The sequence below is a fragment of the Triturus cristatus genome, chromosome 7, assembly GCF_964204655.1.
Source record: "Triturus cristatus chromosome 7, aTriCri1.1, whole genome shotgun sequence".
Classification (NCBI taxonomy): Eukaryota; Metazoa; Chordata; class Amphibia; order Caudata; family Salamandridae; genus Triturus; species Triturus cristatus.
The window spans coordinates 1,649,029,997-1,649,047,715 of NC_140590.1; the positions used below are offsets into that span (position 1 = coordinate 1,649,029,997).

Genomic DNA, 17,719 nt, shown 5'->3' on the forward strand with positions numbered 1-17,719 from the left:
AATAGTTGAAAGGAATCAGATAACTATCAATATTCTTCATTTTAGTGCGATCACGAAAATCGCAACATTTCTCGGAGGACTCTGGGGGTGGAGTACCTCCATGTTGTCTTGTTTTGTTGTTCCTTAGGTTTATCCCATTAAATAGTAAGGAAGTCAAGGGTTGGCTTGGTGTCCTCATCAGAAATAGGCTTGCCAAAAGAGGTGGTACTTCATGATTGGTGCCCAAACTAGGAAATTACCATTACAACTCGGGCATTACATCATCATGATTTTCCAATGCAATTTTTACAATGTAGATGCCATTACGATGCATGCAATTACAGCGCATTTTATGTTAAGTTTAATAGCTACGTTTTTTTATTGGAATAATGTTAAAGATTGGTGTTTTAATTTGATTTTGGTTAATTTTTGCTTTCAAAATTTTATTTTAAATACATAATAAATGGATGTGAGGGAAATAGGGCTTTTGGGTGGGTGAGTGTGTAATTCTCTGGTTTTAATTGTAATAGCTGGGTATTAATTTGTATTTTTTAGTTAGAAAAAAGCTAAATTAAACTCTTTGGGGGATGAAAACACCTAAACTGTGGTACAGGATGTTTGGGACATTGGGTTATTGAGAAGGGTAGCAAATTGATAGTCAGGTAATACTTTTAATATTCGGGTATTAATGTATTAAACATTTTAATATTTGTATTTTTTTCAAAATAAAAATAATTGCTATCTGGATGTGAGGGTAATATGGGCTTTAGGTGTCGGAGTGTATTAGTACTCTTGTATTAATTAAAATTACTTGGGAATCCATTTATTTTAAAACATTTGTTAATGATAAAATTTTATTTTTTTAAAAATCCCAAAAATATTCTTGGATGTGTAACATCCACCCTGTGGCATAGGTTGTATGGAATAGGGGGTTTGGGTTGGGAAGTGTATTAATACTCTTGTATTCATTTTAATAACGGACTTTCAATTTAAAATCAGTAGTTCATAAATTATACGCTAGAAAAGATGTTCAGCTTGGAGAGATGTAATACCTATTTAATATTTCAATAAACTGTAAATAAAAACACTTTTAGATGTGGGAAAAATATATATTTCACTTATTTTAAAAAAAGAGTACACCTATATATAACTGTTTGAGGGGCGTGGCTTGGAGCCCGCGGAAGATACCAGGTAGAACTCCTGGAGTCGACATGGGATATGAGAACTTTTGTTGCTCTCCCTGCGGGTTCTGCTCGTCCAAATGGAGTGACAGAGAAGCGGTGAGACCCGACATCATTTTGTCCGCTGGGCGGCTTTTTGTTCGGTCACGAAGTCTTTGTTCTTGCTGACATCTCGGATCACCTCACGGTGACGGCCACCATTTTGTGCTTGTAGCTGCTCTGTGAGAGAAAGTTCTTTACTTGTGAAGAAATGAACTCATTTGGGTGCCATTCATTTTTTAATTATCCATGACGCATGATACTGGTGAAGGTTCTTTGTCCTATTATGCCCTTGCTTTAACTTTTTTCTTCATAGCGTCTCCTCGCATTTTTGGCAGAATAGTGGTTCTCTCATCGCAAATTTCATCTGTTTGAGTAGCTCTGAGATTTTTTATCAAGTACAATACTGGAGTGTCTACGTTTACGCTGTGATGATGGATGCTGGTTTTTGGTGACTTTTTGCAGTTTTCTTCATGGCATCTCTTCGCATTTCTACCAGGATGTTGGTTTTCTACTTTTCTCCTCATAAGTCTCGTCTATTTGAGTAGCTCTGAGATATTTTTGCTCAAGTGCAATACTGCAGAGTCTACTTTTACTCTGAGGTGCTGAATTTTGGTGATTTTTATGTCTTTTTGATAATTGCCTCTCCATATTCCTGCACATATATAGGACGTGTGAAAAAGGTGAACTCCTCACTTCCACCCTCTGCTCATAAGTTCATTAAGAATTCCACCACCTTCTCCCAGCTCTCAAAAATGGTGTCTTCTTTGGTTTCTTCACACAAAAGTTGTTCTTCATCTGGTCTTGGCGGAACCTGTGCCGGGAAGGCTACTTCAAAGCGTCTGAAGAAGGACCCTCCTTCCCCACAAAATCTCCTCCACCTGTTTCTAAGGAGCTCTTGTTGGAAGAGATACGTGCCTTAAGGCCCTTTATCGAGGGAACCAACTCTAAGCTGCAGATTCTTACTGATAAATGGTCCCAAATGGAGGAAAGGCTTATTACAGAAGTGCAGAGCATTGCATCCTTTGGTTCCGATACCATTAAAATACAATCTCTTCAAACTAAGGTCTCTTCTCTTCAACAGTAAGTTGAAAATTTGAGAACAAGAGCAGAAGGAATAACCTCTGTCTTTAATGCTTACCAGAGGGATCAGAAGGCTCTGACACTGAATTTTTCTAAAGTCCTTTCTTCCCAAGCTTTTGAATATGCCTGAGGGCACTCATCTCAACATTCAATGGGCCCCTAGGTTGGGTTGTCAGTCATCTTCTGGTTCCCATGCACGTAATCCAAGTGTCCTCATTTATGTACTTTCTTGAATATACTGACCTCCTTAAAGTCCTCGCTGCCGTTATATTGCTGAACCTTACTTCTTGGTTAGGAAATCCTCTATTTTTCTCCCAGGACTCCGCTAAGACTACTGCTGACAGGTGTAAAGAATTCTACATGTGAAGATCCTGTTAAGCTAAAAAGCTTCATCAATGCTTGCATGATAGAAACTATGGATACGTCAGGACAATCTACTTCTTAAATGATGTTGATAACCTTGTTTTTTCTTGAGAATTTTTGATTCAAAGTTATGTTAGTTATATAATATGTCTGTTATGTTATGATCATCTCTTTGTTGCTCCCTGGTAGCAGTCAGGAGTTTTCTTCTCCTTCTTCTCCTTTAATATTGCTTTTATTAATATTGATTATTAATACTCACCTATTTTTCTTGCAGGTACCTCATTTGTGTTTGTGGTCTTTCCTGTACTTTGTAATATGTGCTAAGTTCTTCCAGTGCTCCGCTCATGGATTCCTGACGTTCCATCTACCCCATGTGGCCTCACACCTTTCCTTGGATTACTATTCTGATCTTGAGGTTTTCTTTAACTTGGTTTGTAAAAATGTATGTTACTTTTATGGCCCTTGTGGCCGAAATAAAGTATATGGAAGGAAGGATTACTATTCTACGTAAGTATATTTTGCCTGTCAGTTTTTGTGTTACTGTTCCTTTTTACTTTGTGGTTTTCTTTTTCTTCATGTTTCGTTTTTCCTATTGCTTTAAGGTTTCTTCTCTTTTACTCTTCTCTTTTCTTCTGCTTCTTTAGCACCTGTGCGCTATGGTCCTTTGGTATATACATGCATTTTTACGGTTCACTCTACTTCTTTTTCTGCTTTGGTATGAATTATTAATTTTTGTACTTCTTAGAATGTCCTTAAAAATCATTTCTTGGAATGTCAGAGGTTTGAATTCTCCTATCAAATGACAACGTGTTTTATCCCACTTATCTCATCTAGGTGCCAGTATAGCTATAATTCAGGAGTCCCACCTTACAGAACAGGAATCCTTAAAATTGAAGGAGGGGTGGGTGGGTGATGTATTATTTTCTCCTGGAGATGGTAAAAGGAATGGGGTGATAACTTTGTCCTAAATCATTGCATGTTAAGCTGGTTTCCCAGGAATTCCGATGATGTGGGTAGGTGGCTATATACTAATCTAATAATTGGGAAGGTTTCAGTCTCTTTGTTAAATATTTATGCTCCCACTATCAATGACAACCTTTTTTGGTCTGACCTGAATCAAATTCTTAATCACCTTGAAGAAAATTTTATTATAGCTGGCGATTATAACCAAATAGTAAACCCTTTATCGACCGAGATTCTACAGTTACTTTTATTCCAAATAAAACTCACAAAATTTTGTCCATACTATTGAGGAACACAAATTAATTGATGCCTGGCGTCTCTGCAACCCCACTTTGAGAGAATACACTTACTTTTCCCATTCATCAAATTCAATCCCGTATTGACTAGGTTTTTTGTATCGCATAATCTCACAATCCCTTTGTCAGGCGGATATTGGATCAATTCTAATATCTGATCATGCCATTGTTTCCCTCCAGTTGGATTTGCCTTTTTGCTCTCGTACCCCTTGCAGATGACATTTTAATAACTCACTCCTTTTAGATCCCAATTCCACCGCCGCCTTTGAGCAGTTCTCAGGATTATTTTCATGTTAATCAAACAGACAACCTCCTTTTTCATGATATCTGGGATGCCTTTACAGCAACTGCACGTGACTTTATGATCACCTATGTTTCTAAAAAACGGAAAGCATCCCGCATTCATACCAGTGACTTTTTGACACAGAGACTGAACATTCCTTTTATACATACAAGTCAAAAGAGTATCTATCAGAATTTATTTGCACTAAACCCCAGTTTAACAAGGAATCCACAGATAATGCTTTTGTTTTTAAAGTCTAGTGCACAGTTCTACAGTGGTAAGAATAAGTCAAGCAAATTATTAGCGAATTACCTAAAGGTTAAGATAATAATAAATTTAACATTGAATCAATTATTGAAACTACTCAAACAGCAAGGTATAAGGACTCTATAATTTTAGATGAATTTGTTCGGTAGTATGAATCTTCACATACACCTGATAATGTAACTTCTGACCTTAACATTTCTCAGTATCTTTTGTCTATACTTAAACCTGCAGATAAATGTATTGACCATTAATTGCTGGAAGCTGACATATCGCAATCTGAACTACATACTGACTTGAACACACTCAAAGATAAAGCCCCTGGTCCTGATGGATTAACTACTGAATTTTTATTCATTTTTTGCTAGGTTACTTCTCCCAAAATTGCTAAATCTGATAACTACTTGCTCACTCTCCGCTTCTTCCTCAGGATCCTTTTTGGATGCTTTAATTTGCCTTATCTCTAAAGAAGATAAAGATCCTCACTCCTGCAGGAGTTTTAAATCACATTATTGTGCTTTTTTTGTTGGGGCTTTGTGTTTTTCAGACTACAGAAACTTTTCCAACAGTTGTTTTGTACTAAAATAGGACTACACCAATTATGTGTTGTCTTTGTTAGTTTACAATGGGATTTGGATACCTTCATGGAATCTGAATTTGTTACTTTGAATTATTGGAGCGCTCAAGAATCTTGGTGAAGTGTTGTTGTTTATTGATCACCAAGAGGTGAAGAAAGGACAACTTCAGGTAAGAAGCCCAACATTCCTTTAATTAAACAAAATAATGTACAAAATGCTAAACTAATTTCTTGAAAAAAATGCAAAACTGGTAAGTAAGATAGAATAGGTGTTAGTCTTTGTTATAAATGTAGTATGTGTGCGATGTTGCCTAGGTAGTCTGAAGCCACTATCAACATAAAATCTTGAATTTGACCCTATAGTTGCTCGGACATTTCTTTTGTAGTTTTTGAAAAATGTAGGTTCAGACTACCTGTCAATGATTGCGCCATTCTCATATCTTGGAAAATTTGGTCCTTCCTTATAATTTCTAAGAAATAATTAACGTTTGGGTGAGGTTTTTCAATTGGTTTGTTGGAGTGGTCATCCCCCTATTACAAGATTAGTCTTTGCATCTCCCTCTAAGCAGGTCATTTTACAGTTCCACCATTCAGCAGGGAACCATGGCTTCCTCCTGCCACCTAAACTGTTTAGATGGCCAATCCATGCGTCCTCAAAGTAATTTAGTAAGGGAGCCAATTTATCATAGTTTGTTGTAAAATACTCACATTCAGCAATTGATGTGTAGTATTCATCCACACTGTAAGGAGGTACAAAGCATAATGCTGTTAGTGTCTTTAATTCATACTGCATTTTACTGTCTGAAATGTAATCCTCAACTAAGGATGTATTTTGGATTTTCTCTAAAGAAAAGTGAAAATAAACCCTTGGATTTGTTTCTGTATATCATTTCGTATTCGTGTTAATCATGGGTAAATCAAAATCAATTATCAATTTTCTTGGTCTTTTAGTAAGTGTTTTAGATTTTACCACTGTTAGATTGAATTATTATGCTGAGGTTCGCTTATCAGGGAGTAAACTGTATACTAAACGAACTGTAGTGTTATTGATATTGACATGAATAGTGGATACTCTGGTGAATGGATTTATGTGTCGATTTTAAAGGTTCCATCCGTCATCCAAACGTCACTATTCTCCAAAATGACATGGTTCTGGGATGTGCTAAATATTAATATCCTTTCCTGAGGGTTTTCGTTGTCGTGTAAAAGAAAAGTTTCATTAGTAAAGGTTACAGTAAGTTCAATGGGAATGTTAATGTCTGAGTAGATCTGGGGCATCAATCATTGCAGGTGATTTGCCTGTTTTATTCTTTGTAAAATTCTGCAGAGATTAGGAATTGTGGGCCTAGAACTTGTTAAAAACATAGGAATGTGCTGGAATACCTCCCCCACAAGTGAGCCACAGGGTTCATTGGAGTTGGATGCCAAAGTTTTGATTTGCTGGATGTTCTCTCTAACCTCAATCTCCATTACAGAGTTGTTATGCTCGGTGTTTTTTTCATCAATGTCACCAAAAGTAACCACTCTGCCCGTGCAATGGACACAACTCCAATGATTTGTTCGCTCAGTCTTCCCTTACAATAAAGATAGCCACCATACTTTAGCAGTCGATTGCCTCTTAAATTCGATGTAGGTTTCCTCTCTTCCTGTTGCCATATTGTATTTGTCTGAAAAAGAGGGTAGGAAAAGTAATTTAGTTTGTTTGCAAATAGAAATATATATCCGTTAAATAAGAAATGCGCAACCGCGGGTGCGCGCGCATGTGCAGTTTTCACCAGGATTACCGATACGGCGAGGAAGATGAGGACTGCAGCCCGGGGACACTGCAGTACAGAGGTAAGTGGTTTTAAATGTATTTTTAATTGATGTTTACTTACTTGTAATAGTATAGGCGGGGGCTGGCCAATTCCGCTCCACTGTGGAGTGTGCAGAGATTTGCCTTCTCAGCATTCTCCGCGGAACGCGGAGAAGGCAAATCTCTGCACACTGCGCGGGCTGAGTGGAGGTCTCCACCCCGGGTTACTAATAACTGCAGAGGATAAATAATTCATATCCAGGAAAAGGTGCATGGGTATTATGGGCAAGCACTACTCAGGGTTACTGCAAGTAATTAACTTACCAAAGGTGTGGCAGCACCATATTGCAGGGATCCTGCTCAGGAGTGGAACTATGATTGGGACCATAGAACCTTGGCATGTGGGGACTGAGTCCCCATACCACTGAGCTATCTATGAGCCCGAGTCTGACTGACTATAGTGCCTCACATGCCTTCCTAACACAACACTCTTGTCCCTCTCAGGGATTGAGGTAACGGAACAATCCCTTTTGTTCTCTCACTCACACTTGTCCACAATAAAGTAAACAAGAGACACAAAGCAAGGTTAGAACAATTATTTAAAAAATTGTGCTATAAAATGCAGTGTTAGTGCTGCAATTAGAAATCAAATGCCTACTAAAAATACAGTTGGGACTTTTCATGGTATAAGGTTTATTGACAATGCTGTCATGTTAGAAGACAGAGTAACCCTCCCTCCCCTTCTACTGAAGCTAAATGATTATATGTCAAAGATTTCTGGGATCAGTGGTGGAACCCGCACTTAAGCATACACAGATAAACGTTATACATTTTTACATTGATTGATGCAGGGTTCTAATCTCAGAACTCTCACTCCATGTGTGTTTTTTGGACCTCTGTGCTAATTTGTATGACAAGACGTGTATGCGCTTAAACATCTGCATTCTCGTGTTATGTCTAGGTGCTAGTGCCTGACCAGAGAAAATAGCAAGGGACATTGTTGTTTCACCTTGTCTATGGTGTGCAGACTAAATCCCAGGAAAAGAACAGAACACAAATAAATATGCTGGTCCTGTATGAAAATATAATGTTTCAAATATGTTCCCCAATATAGGCTCAGGTAGTCACCTAACCTTTCACCTCTATTCTTACCTACCATTACACTACATAACGGTTCTTAGGACTGACCTTTTACCTAGTTACGGTATTGCTTACAGGATGTGGGGTTTTCCTTGATAACTAGCTTTATCCATTACGCATGAGGATTCTTGGAAACTCAGCAGGACTACCATCTCCTGCAGAATACTATGTATAAGGAACATTTCTTCCATCATCCTAAGTCTGACATGACACAGCAAGGTAGAACCCCTGAGGGTACCACTTTGGGTATATAAACACCATATCTTGCTGAGGTAGGCAGAGGAGTATAGGACTTCCAAGCTGACAAACTGACGCGAGATGCTGAAGTTCCTGCACACAGACACTCCAACTCGCAGTGGTCTGATATCCCTTGCGGGGTGTCCATCTCGAGACCAAGATGGGGTCTCAGTCTCTCACTTCAGGTAATGGGGTTGACTTTATCCTAGATGTATTCTTGGCTACACACCTACATACAGAGCTAGGTACACTTGGGTACATCTAGTTAAGGTCGCATCGTAGGAGTACGCATTTTTACTATCATATATTTTAATATCTGCCTGTATTCATTGTTTTAGCACAGTGGTAGATATCTACCATCCTTTTACTCTGTTGGCGTGTATAATCATTTGTCTATTTCTGTCTGATGGTTGTTTCAGCACACCTATTTACACTAGAATGACACTGGTTTAATAAATGCTTATTGGAAAACGTCCCCACCGTTTATTCTGTGTATCTCTCTGCGACAAAGTAAGCACAAGTGACTGAGTGAAAAGTACTGTACTGTTTCATTGATCCCTGATGGGAGAGAGTTGTCATGTTCGATAGTTGTCAAGAACTATTCTCTCCTTGGTAAGAGGGGTTTCTAGTAGCACTGTGAGCTAGCTGGTATACAGGCAAACATACCCGGTGGGGGTGTCTGGAATCAGTCTGGCCACCAATCCCACAGTCTATGTTGACTAAACGCGTAAATCTTATATAGGTTTATAGGAACTACACGACAATACAAAGTGACACAAAAGCAAGCGTGTTTATTATAGTAACATGTGCAATGGAGAATGTGGCCTATAGCATGCACAATTAGTTTAACCTCTTCTGTGCCCATGACGAGATAGTCTCGTCATGGGCACAGCGCGACCGTGCTCCATGACGAGACTATCTCGTCATGAAACTCGCCCACTATGGAAACGCCCCGCACAGGAGGGGGAAAGGGCGTCACCGAAGGGGTTAACCTTGGAAAAACTACAATGGGCCATGCAGGAAACGCATGACAAAAGCAATGTGAATATGAAAATCATTATTTTATACTTGCAGTACACACAGTATAAGAGAATGATACAAAACGTGCAAAAAGTTTTACAATAAAATAGTGCTTCCAAATAGATTTGAATAATACCCAGACCGTACATTGTGCTATTTTTTGTTTGATATATCTGTTCCTTCAACACATCCAGGATAGTGAGCGCTACGTAAATACAATGACGATTAAAAGCATGCAGTTCATAGCTCAGTTTTTAACACTTTGCACTACCACTCAAAAAGAAGATTCAAGTGATTTGATCAATTCAAGCCAGTACTGGCTCCCAATCATCCTCTACATTTGCCGATATCCCTTCACAATTGCAGATTAAGGGCCCAATTCCGATCTCCTACGGAAAGCATTCCTACCAACTCTGTTTTGGAATGCTTTCCAAATGAGTCGACTGCGAGCTGTCCAAATGACTGAGTACAATGCATTGGATGCAAATTCCAACGGACACGTTCGGAGTACAATTCGTCCAACCAATTTGTCCGGGAACAAGCCTGATCTGACCGACTGGTATGTGAATGCTGAAACCTAGCATTGTGGGCATGAATCAGACCCGGTTCAACCCACGAACAAATGACGATGTGTACGACACGGTCTTTCAAATGTGTTCTGGCTTGTGACAGAAAATGCAACTTGTAAATGTCAAATATTAGGAAAACAAGCATTGGCCACGCCCCCCCCCCCCCCCCCAAAATTCAAAATCATTAGCCACACCTACCAATCCTCCTATATAACGGGCGAAACAGATGACTACGATCCTTTGCAACAACTGATGCTGAGAGGACACAGATTCACTGCTTTCTGCCTCATACGTTCACACTTCACCCACCACACAACGTGCACACATTTTTAAATTTGCTAAAGTACACTCTCAAACACGCACTATTTTACTTATTCACACTCGCCCTCAACTTCACCATCACCTTCACCCTCACCATGCCCCAAAAGCAGGCACGTTTCACAGATAAGGAGTTGGAAGTACTTGTAGATGAAATACTCAGAGTAGAGGCACAGTTATTTGGGAATGAATTCCAACAAACCACCCTGTCCCTTAGAGGTTGTGGGAAAGGATAGTTGACAAGGTGAACACTCAAGCACCTTGCCTGCACACCATGGATGATATCAAGAGTAGGTACTATGATGTGCGAAGGAGGGTCAAGAAGCTGATTGGCAGAGAACACGCCATAAGTCAGCGGACTAGCGGCGGCCCTCTTGCACCTCCCGTGCACTTCACTTGCTGTTAGGAGAAGGTGTGTGCCATCCTTCCACCGGTGGGCATCTATGGAATACCAGGAGTACCAGAGCCTGGTGAGTACCTACTCAGCTATCCAATAATGATATCAATTACATATCCACACACATCGCTGTCAAGTATACAGTGATACAAATCACTGTTGGCAAGCAAAGCCATAACAATATGGAGCAAATGAGCATGTGATGTGTATGCCAATTTGAAAAACAAAATAGCTGCAATGTCATTGTAAATTTAAATAAGTCATAACATGTACATACTTTTAACAAACTCACAACAAGGCTTTGTGCTACAAACAGCAGTCCCCACAGTCAGCCATCTTGCCAGCAGTTTCACTCATTCACAGGGAAGCTGAGTCACAGGAAGGAAGGTTTAGATGGCGGGAAAGGAGGGTGTGGGCACAGGCCTCATGGGAGTTGGAGTCAGAGAGAACAATCCTCCTCCCACATAGCCCAGCAACACCTCCTGGAACTATGCTTTACTCAGAGTGAGTAGAAAAGTACCGACAAGATGGCTGGCACTGGGGCCTGGTGTGGTGAGCACAAGGCCCTGATGTGAGATGTGGTCAAAACAAGCACCAGGCACCCCTGTCGGACATCTTGAATGTAAAGTTGTACTCCCTGTCTGGGAAGCATGGTTCATGGTGTCCTGTTTGGTCTGGGTGTGAGGAGGAGTGTTTGCCCTGACTACACCTACCAGCATGCCATGTCTCACACGCACTCCTCCCACCTAGCCCAAACAGCACACCTGTGACTATGCTGTCCCTGACACTGAATGGAAATGTACTGGCAAGATGTCTGACACTGGGGACTGGTGTGGGGAGCACAAGGCCAGAATGGGAGTTGTGGGCAGAAGCAAACATTAGGTCCCAGTGTCCGACATCTTGCAAGTACATGTCCATTCACTTGCAGGGACTACATAGTCTCAGGTGTGCGGTTTGGTCTGGCTGGAAGGTGTGTGGAGGACAAGGCGTGATGGTAGGCATAGTCAGTGCAGAGTTTGATGTCCTGACACTGCGTAAGTGTACATTCAAGATGGCTGACAGTGGGACCTGTATTTTGCTTCTGCCCACAACTACCATCAAGGCCTTGTGCTCCCCACTTCAGTCCACAATGTCAACCATCTTGACATTATTTTTTCACTCAACATCTGGGACAGCATAGTCCCAAGTGTGCTGTCTGGGCTGGCTGGGAAGGTGTGTTGAAGACAGGGCATGATGGGAGATGCGGCCATTGACAACACTCCTCCACCTTCCTGTGAGAGGACTAACTCTAGACATCAAGTCATGCTCAGCTTCAGTAGACAATGTCATGGTAATGATCTGAGGGGCTGTGGACAGTCAACAATCAGTCTTTCATGTACCCACAGGGCAAGCTGAGAACACCTTCGCAACAAACCAGGACAGCCAGTCCCAGGCTCTGGTCAACACTGAGGTATCCGGCGTTGAGGTCTGTCAACATACTTTGGACGGCGATGAACTACCTGGTTTCTCAGGTGTGGCTCTGACCACAGCAGCAGTAACACTGGCATCCTCTGTGACCCCTCCCACCTCAGCAGCCAACCCACAGCTGACCCCTACCCTCGCTGACACACCAGCCCGAGCCAACCCCGAAAAGACAGCAACATGAGGCATTCTGGAGTTGTCTGACAACACCAGCACGGTCAACGAGGAAGGGGGCTCCGTGGTGACTGTGCCAGCACCAACTGGTCCTGATCGGGTGGGTGGGGGTGGTGGGTGGTGGGAGGGGCTGTGGGGGCTAGCACCAACATGCAGCTGGTACTGATGCTGCTGACGACCCACACCTATCCACAATCCCCATGCCTATGAGAGTTGCACAGGGGATTTTGGCCAGGTAGTTGGTATCCTCAGGACCATGCAAGAACAGCAGGCAGCCCATTATGCTAAAGTGAAGAAATACCTTTCAAAAAATGAAGACCTGACGGCGGTGCACAGGGACATTTTCACCTGCCTCTGCCAGATTGCCACCGACATGTCCACACCTCCCTTTGTGCCCACAACATCAGGTGTATCATCACCTGCACCTGCCACAGGGAGTGATGTGGACGCTGGTGGAGCTCCTTCTGTACTGCCGACGCTGCCTGCACCTGAGGGTCCCCCCGAGAAAAAGAAAAAGGGCCGTCTGCTGAAGAAGGCAACATGAGAGACCGATGGCTATGCATCACCCCCTGGAAGTGAAAAGCTGCTCCTGATACCCCCCATTGTGTGCCAAGCATTCACTTTGTTGACTTTCACTGAACAATCCCACATTGGATGGAGGGTCTTAATTGGTCTTTGCGCTCCAATAACTGTGTATTTACTTCTGACAACTTCATCTACAAACAATACCAACTCCTTTCTGCACTTTGTTATCCCTGTTTTGTTTGAACACTCCTTCATCAAATCATTTGACATCAACCAACCATGCGTTAAAATAAATCACTTTGTACCAAATACTTGCCAATGTCATGAAAATCAAAGATTAAGGTGTGCACAAAATTGGATAAGGAATCGATCTAGAAATGTCAACTACTGGCTTGGAAGTAGATGTAACCAGTCACAGCATGAGAGACAGACACAACCAGGTCATCACGCAACCCATCGTACATAATGATGCCATCGTAGTCTACGGTCAGCAGACATGTCCCCATCTGCAAGCACTAAAACATTAATTGTTACCAAAATTGATCTCCATGGCACATGTTCTGTAGCAGGATAACCTGTGGATGTGTGCAAACAGACAAGGCATGCCGCAATGTGGAGCACAGGTTTATTTAAATGATATAACCTTGCACCTTGACACAAACTGCAACCACATCACACAGCGCCAAAAGTCTCACAAGTTCAAACAAATGACCATCTATTCAAAAGGTGTCATGGCCCTGGGATGTCCACCACTGTTCAGTGTTGGAGTGCGCCACAGGATAATGGCTCTGGTGTTGTCACAACTCAGCAGTTCACAAGGTGAATGATTCTAGGAAGGAGAAAAACATAATTAAGTCAGAAACTCAGGTTAGATTTAGATTGATGTCGCAAACTGTCTCACTAAAGCATGCCAATGTAGTGTGAACACAAGCTGTTACTGAGTGTAGCATTGTCCTTGTCACATGCAAATTTGGATGAGGCAGTTCTGTCCAGAAGCATTGAAGAATTAGACACTCACACGTGACCACTCCCTTTACCTTACAGCTTCCTCTCACAAACAATACTATACAAACAACTCCATCTCATAAAACTAATACATCTGCACCTCTTTTCACTACTCCTCAAAAACAAAACATATCACACACAAGCACAACAAAATCTATCAAGCACAACACCTCATAATACTTACAGTCACAAAATACAATCATACACCCACTTTTCAAACTACACAAATGAACAAACTACAATGCCATGTTTTCTCTATTCCACCACACCTAACACACATACAGCAACACAGCAACTCTCTTCTAACCACTTCTCATCCATTGGACAATTTAGAACCTTACTACATGACTCACTACATGACCCATATGCTGCACCATCACCCCAACTCTTACACCTTCTGCCCTAAACAAACGCAAACAATATAAGCAATGTGCCACACATCACAACTTTGCTTTTCCAGGTCTACTGCACAACAAGGTTACACCACAAAAACAACACAGTGCACCAACTCTCAAACACCGTCCCCACCACCTACGCACACAGACCCAACAAAATGCCTTCTTTAGCCTGCTGGACGAGGACCACGTTACAGAACAGCTACACGATTCCTATCCTAATACAGCTAACACCAGTACTAAAAACACACCTGCTACAAACCCACACAATACTGCTCACTCTTCTACAAAACACAGTCACACTACCACCAAAGCACGTTCTCTAAACTGTCTACTGATAAATGGTCGATATCTCTCTTAAAACAAACATCACATCTACAACCTTCTCACTGATGCAAAACCAGACCTACTATTCATAACTGAATCGTGGTTGGGAGATGATATGGCTCCAGTCCTGCATGAAGCCGTTCTTCTAGGCTATCAAACGATCACCCAAAATCGTATAGGCAAAAAAGGAGGTGGCCTAGCTGTTGTTTTTGGCAAACGTTACATATCACTAATGTGAACAACATCTCAAAGAATTGTGAGGCTCTTCTCACCAGATGCAATTCTACAATGTCTTCCTCCTGTAACTTCCTGCTCCTTTACAGACCTCTACCTAGCAAGGCGACATTCCCAGACTCCCGTCTAGACACAGTTTCAAACCTGATAACAATACACTCCAACCTATGTGTTCTGGGTGACCTCAACATTTGGTTTGACAAACCCAATATGCCCCATCCAAAAACAATAATCACTGGCCTAGATGCACTGAACTTGCATCAGATCGTCCACAAACCCACACACATCGCTAGACACATCCTAGATGTCTTTTTTGCTAATACTGAACTAGTTAGCTTTTCAAATTATAACTCCAGTCACATGGTCAGACCACCACTTGCTTGTTTTCCAACATAAAACAACACTAAGCAACTCACCTAACACCACCTTCCATGCATCCACCTATCGACCACGGAACAAATTCAATTTTCAACACTTAGAAACACAACTAACATCCTGTACAGATCTGAAAACAATCAATTCTGTTAAACTATATGAGTGGCTACTGGAAGCTTTTGATATTCTGAAACCACTCAAAACCACACAACAAATGAAAACAAGCACCTTGGAGAAATACAGAGATAAAAGACATAAAACAACAAATTATAAATCTGCAACGCACCTGGCTCAAATCAAAATCCAAACAAGATAAACTTTGCCTATAGAAATTGAACAGATTATACAAGTCAGCTATCAAAAAAGCAAAGAAAAGGTACTATTCAGACACAATTCAAAATGCTAAATGTGCAAATAAAGAATTTTATAAAATGAATTTCGTAAACCAAATTTCCTAGAAGGAACTCATCCCATTACTCAAGACTTCACAGACAAACTGGCAAATCATTACACGGACTAAGCAGACACGCTGGACTCATACTTAAAACAGGGGCAAAGCACCAGCACTAACCCTTTTACAAAAACAAAATCCAACAATACTTGAACCCAGCCTCTCTGTTCCTTCCAACACATTCCACACAATGAATTTATGGACCTGGTCAAAGCAAGCAGGCCTGCCGGCAGCCCTTCTGACCTGTGTCTCCCCAAACATTCAAGACAATTCTTCTAACAGCCTCTGCTGCCACTACAGTAAGAAGGATCATCAATGATTCCTTAACTACCTGAATATTTCCAGAAGAACTAAAAAAAAGTCATGCATACGCCCTTTACTGAAGAAAACAAACTTGGACCCGCTGAACCCTGACAAGTACAGACCCATTACAAATGGACCTTTCCTGGGTAAACTAATGGAAAGAGCAGCATTCGCCCAGATGTCACAAGCCATAGAAGAGAATGCCATACTTTCAGACTTCCAAACAAGATTCCGTCCAGGAAGAGGCACAGAATCTTCCCTCCTTGCCATCTGGGATGACCTGAAGAACACAGTTGACCGCAACGGGGTTGCTGCGTCACTCCTTTTGGACCTCTCGGCTGCCTTTGACATGGTTGACCATGACACTCTGATACAAAGACTCTACGAAGCCGGCATAGAGGGGACTGCTCTAGATTGAATAACGTCCTACCTTCAAAACAGAACTAATGTCATCCATACCCCACCGTTCTCGTCCAAACCGTACTCCACAAAAGCAGGAGTCCCTCAAGGCTCTATCAACTCTCCCATGCTTTCAACATCTACATGAAGTCATGACCGGTACTAATCAATCAATTTCACCTTACATGCTATAACTATGCAGATGACACACAAATACTACTTCAACTAGAATGCCCCAAAGAAATGGGAAACTCACCAAGTTTCAGTCGTCTCGGAGCCATGGATCAATGGATGACTTGGAGCCATCTCAAATTGAATGCTTTCAAAATGGAAATACTCATGTGTGGCGATTGGAAACATTACGACCTGCCTTCTGTCTGGCTGATGAACTGGGATCACCACCTAAAATATCAAAGGAAGTAAGAAACCTTTGAATGACCATGGACTTCAAGCCATCGATGAATGCCCGAGTGGACAAACTAGCAAGATCAAGCTTTGTTACTATAAAAACTCTGCGACGAATCTTTCCCCATTTGTGCTTTTTATACAAGGTTCATGCTACCATCTCCCTTGTTCTGTTCAAACTCGATTACTCCGATAGCTTCTACCACGGATCACCTTTAACGGCCATTAAAAGACTACAACGGATTGAGAACTCGGCTGCCAGACTATTCTTGCATATCAAACCTCGAGACCACATCTCACCTGCCTTGAAAGCCCTGCATTGGTTACTGGTTGCCAGAAGATCCACATTCAAGCTGCTATGTATCACCCACAAAGCGATACATGGAATGGGACTGCTCTTCATCAGGAATAAAATCACCAAACACATTCAACAAAGGAACCTCCGCTCTAGAGTGGCACCTTACCTTAAAATCCCAAGATACAAGAAAAAAAACATGGGTGGCACATCCTTCTCTGTTCAAGAAGCCAAACTATGAAACTCTTTATCCCCCAATGCTTTGTATAAATATGTAGAATAATTATGTTTCTAAAAAATAAATAAATAAATGTTTAAGTACAACAACACTTGAAAACCAGAGTTTATCTATTGCATCTTTAATCTACATATCCTTACCTACTTTAGGCATCTATAGACCTTCCATGCACTTGGATCTATGTATTTATTACTTTTCTCCTAAAAAAGCATACACTGTAATACCCTATTTCTCACTCTATACCTCTCTCAATATATCCTCTACCTCAACTCTCTGGCTCATCTCAAGCCTCTATCTACTACTCTTTCCAATGCACTACCCTATTTCTCACCCTACACCTCTTTCAAAATCTCTAATCTACATATACTTACTTCCTTTATGCATCTATATTCTTTCCATGTACTTATGGATCTATATATGTATTGCTTTCTTCTAATTCAGCATATTCTATGCACTACCCTATTCTCACCCTATACCTCTCTCAATATATCTTCTACCTCAACTCTGACTCATCTCCAACCTCTTTCTACTACTCTTTCCAATGCACTACCGTATCTCCTACCCTCTACCTCTATCAATAGATCCTCTGCAGCCACTCTTATTCATCCAAAATCCCATACCGCTACTT

General features: G+C 41.3%; 1 protein-coding gene across 1 annotated transcript in view; it reads left to right on the forward strand.

Moving 5' to 3' along the window:
* The window catches only part of LOC146812627 (uncharacterized), a 463,433-nt gene extending 460,307 nt beyond the window's left edge, over positions 1-3,126 (forward strand). Inside the window, exon 12 of the mRNA XM_085619712.1 lies at positions 2,920-3,126. The gene's annotated coding sequence lies outside the window, so the exon portion shown is untranslated. The remainder of the gene's footprint in view (positions 1-2,919) is intronic.
* Positions 3,127-17,719: the final 14,593 nt, after the last annotated feature.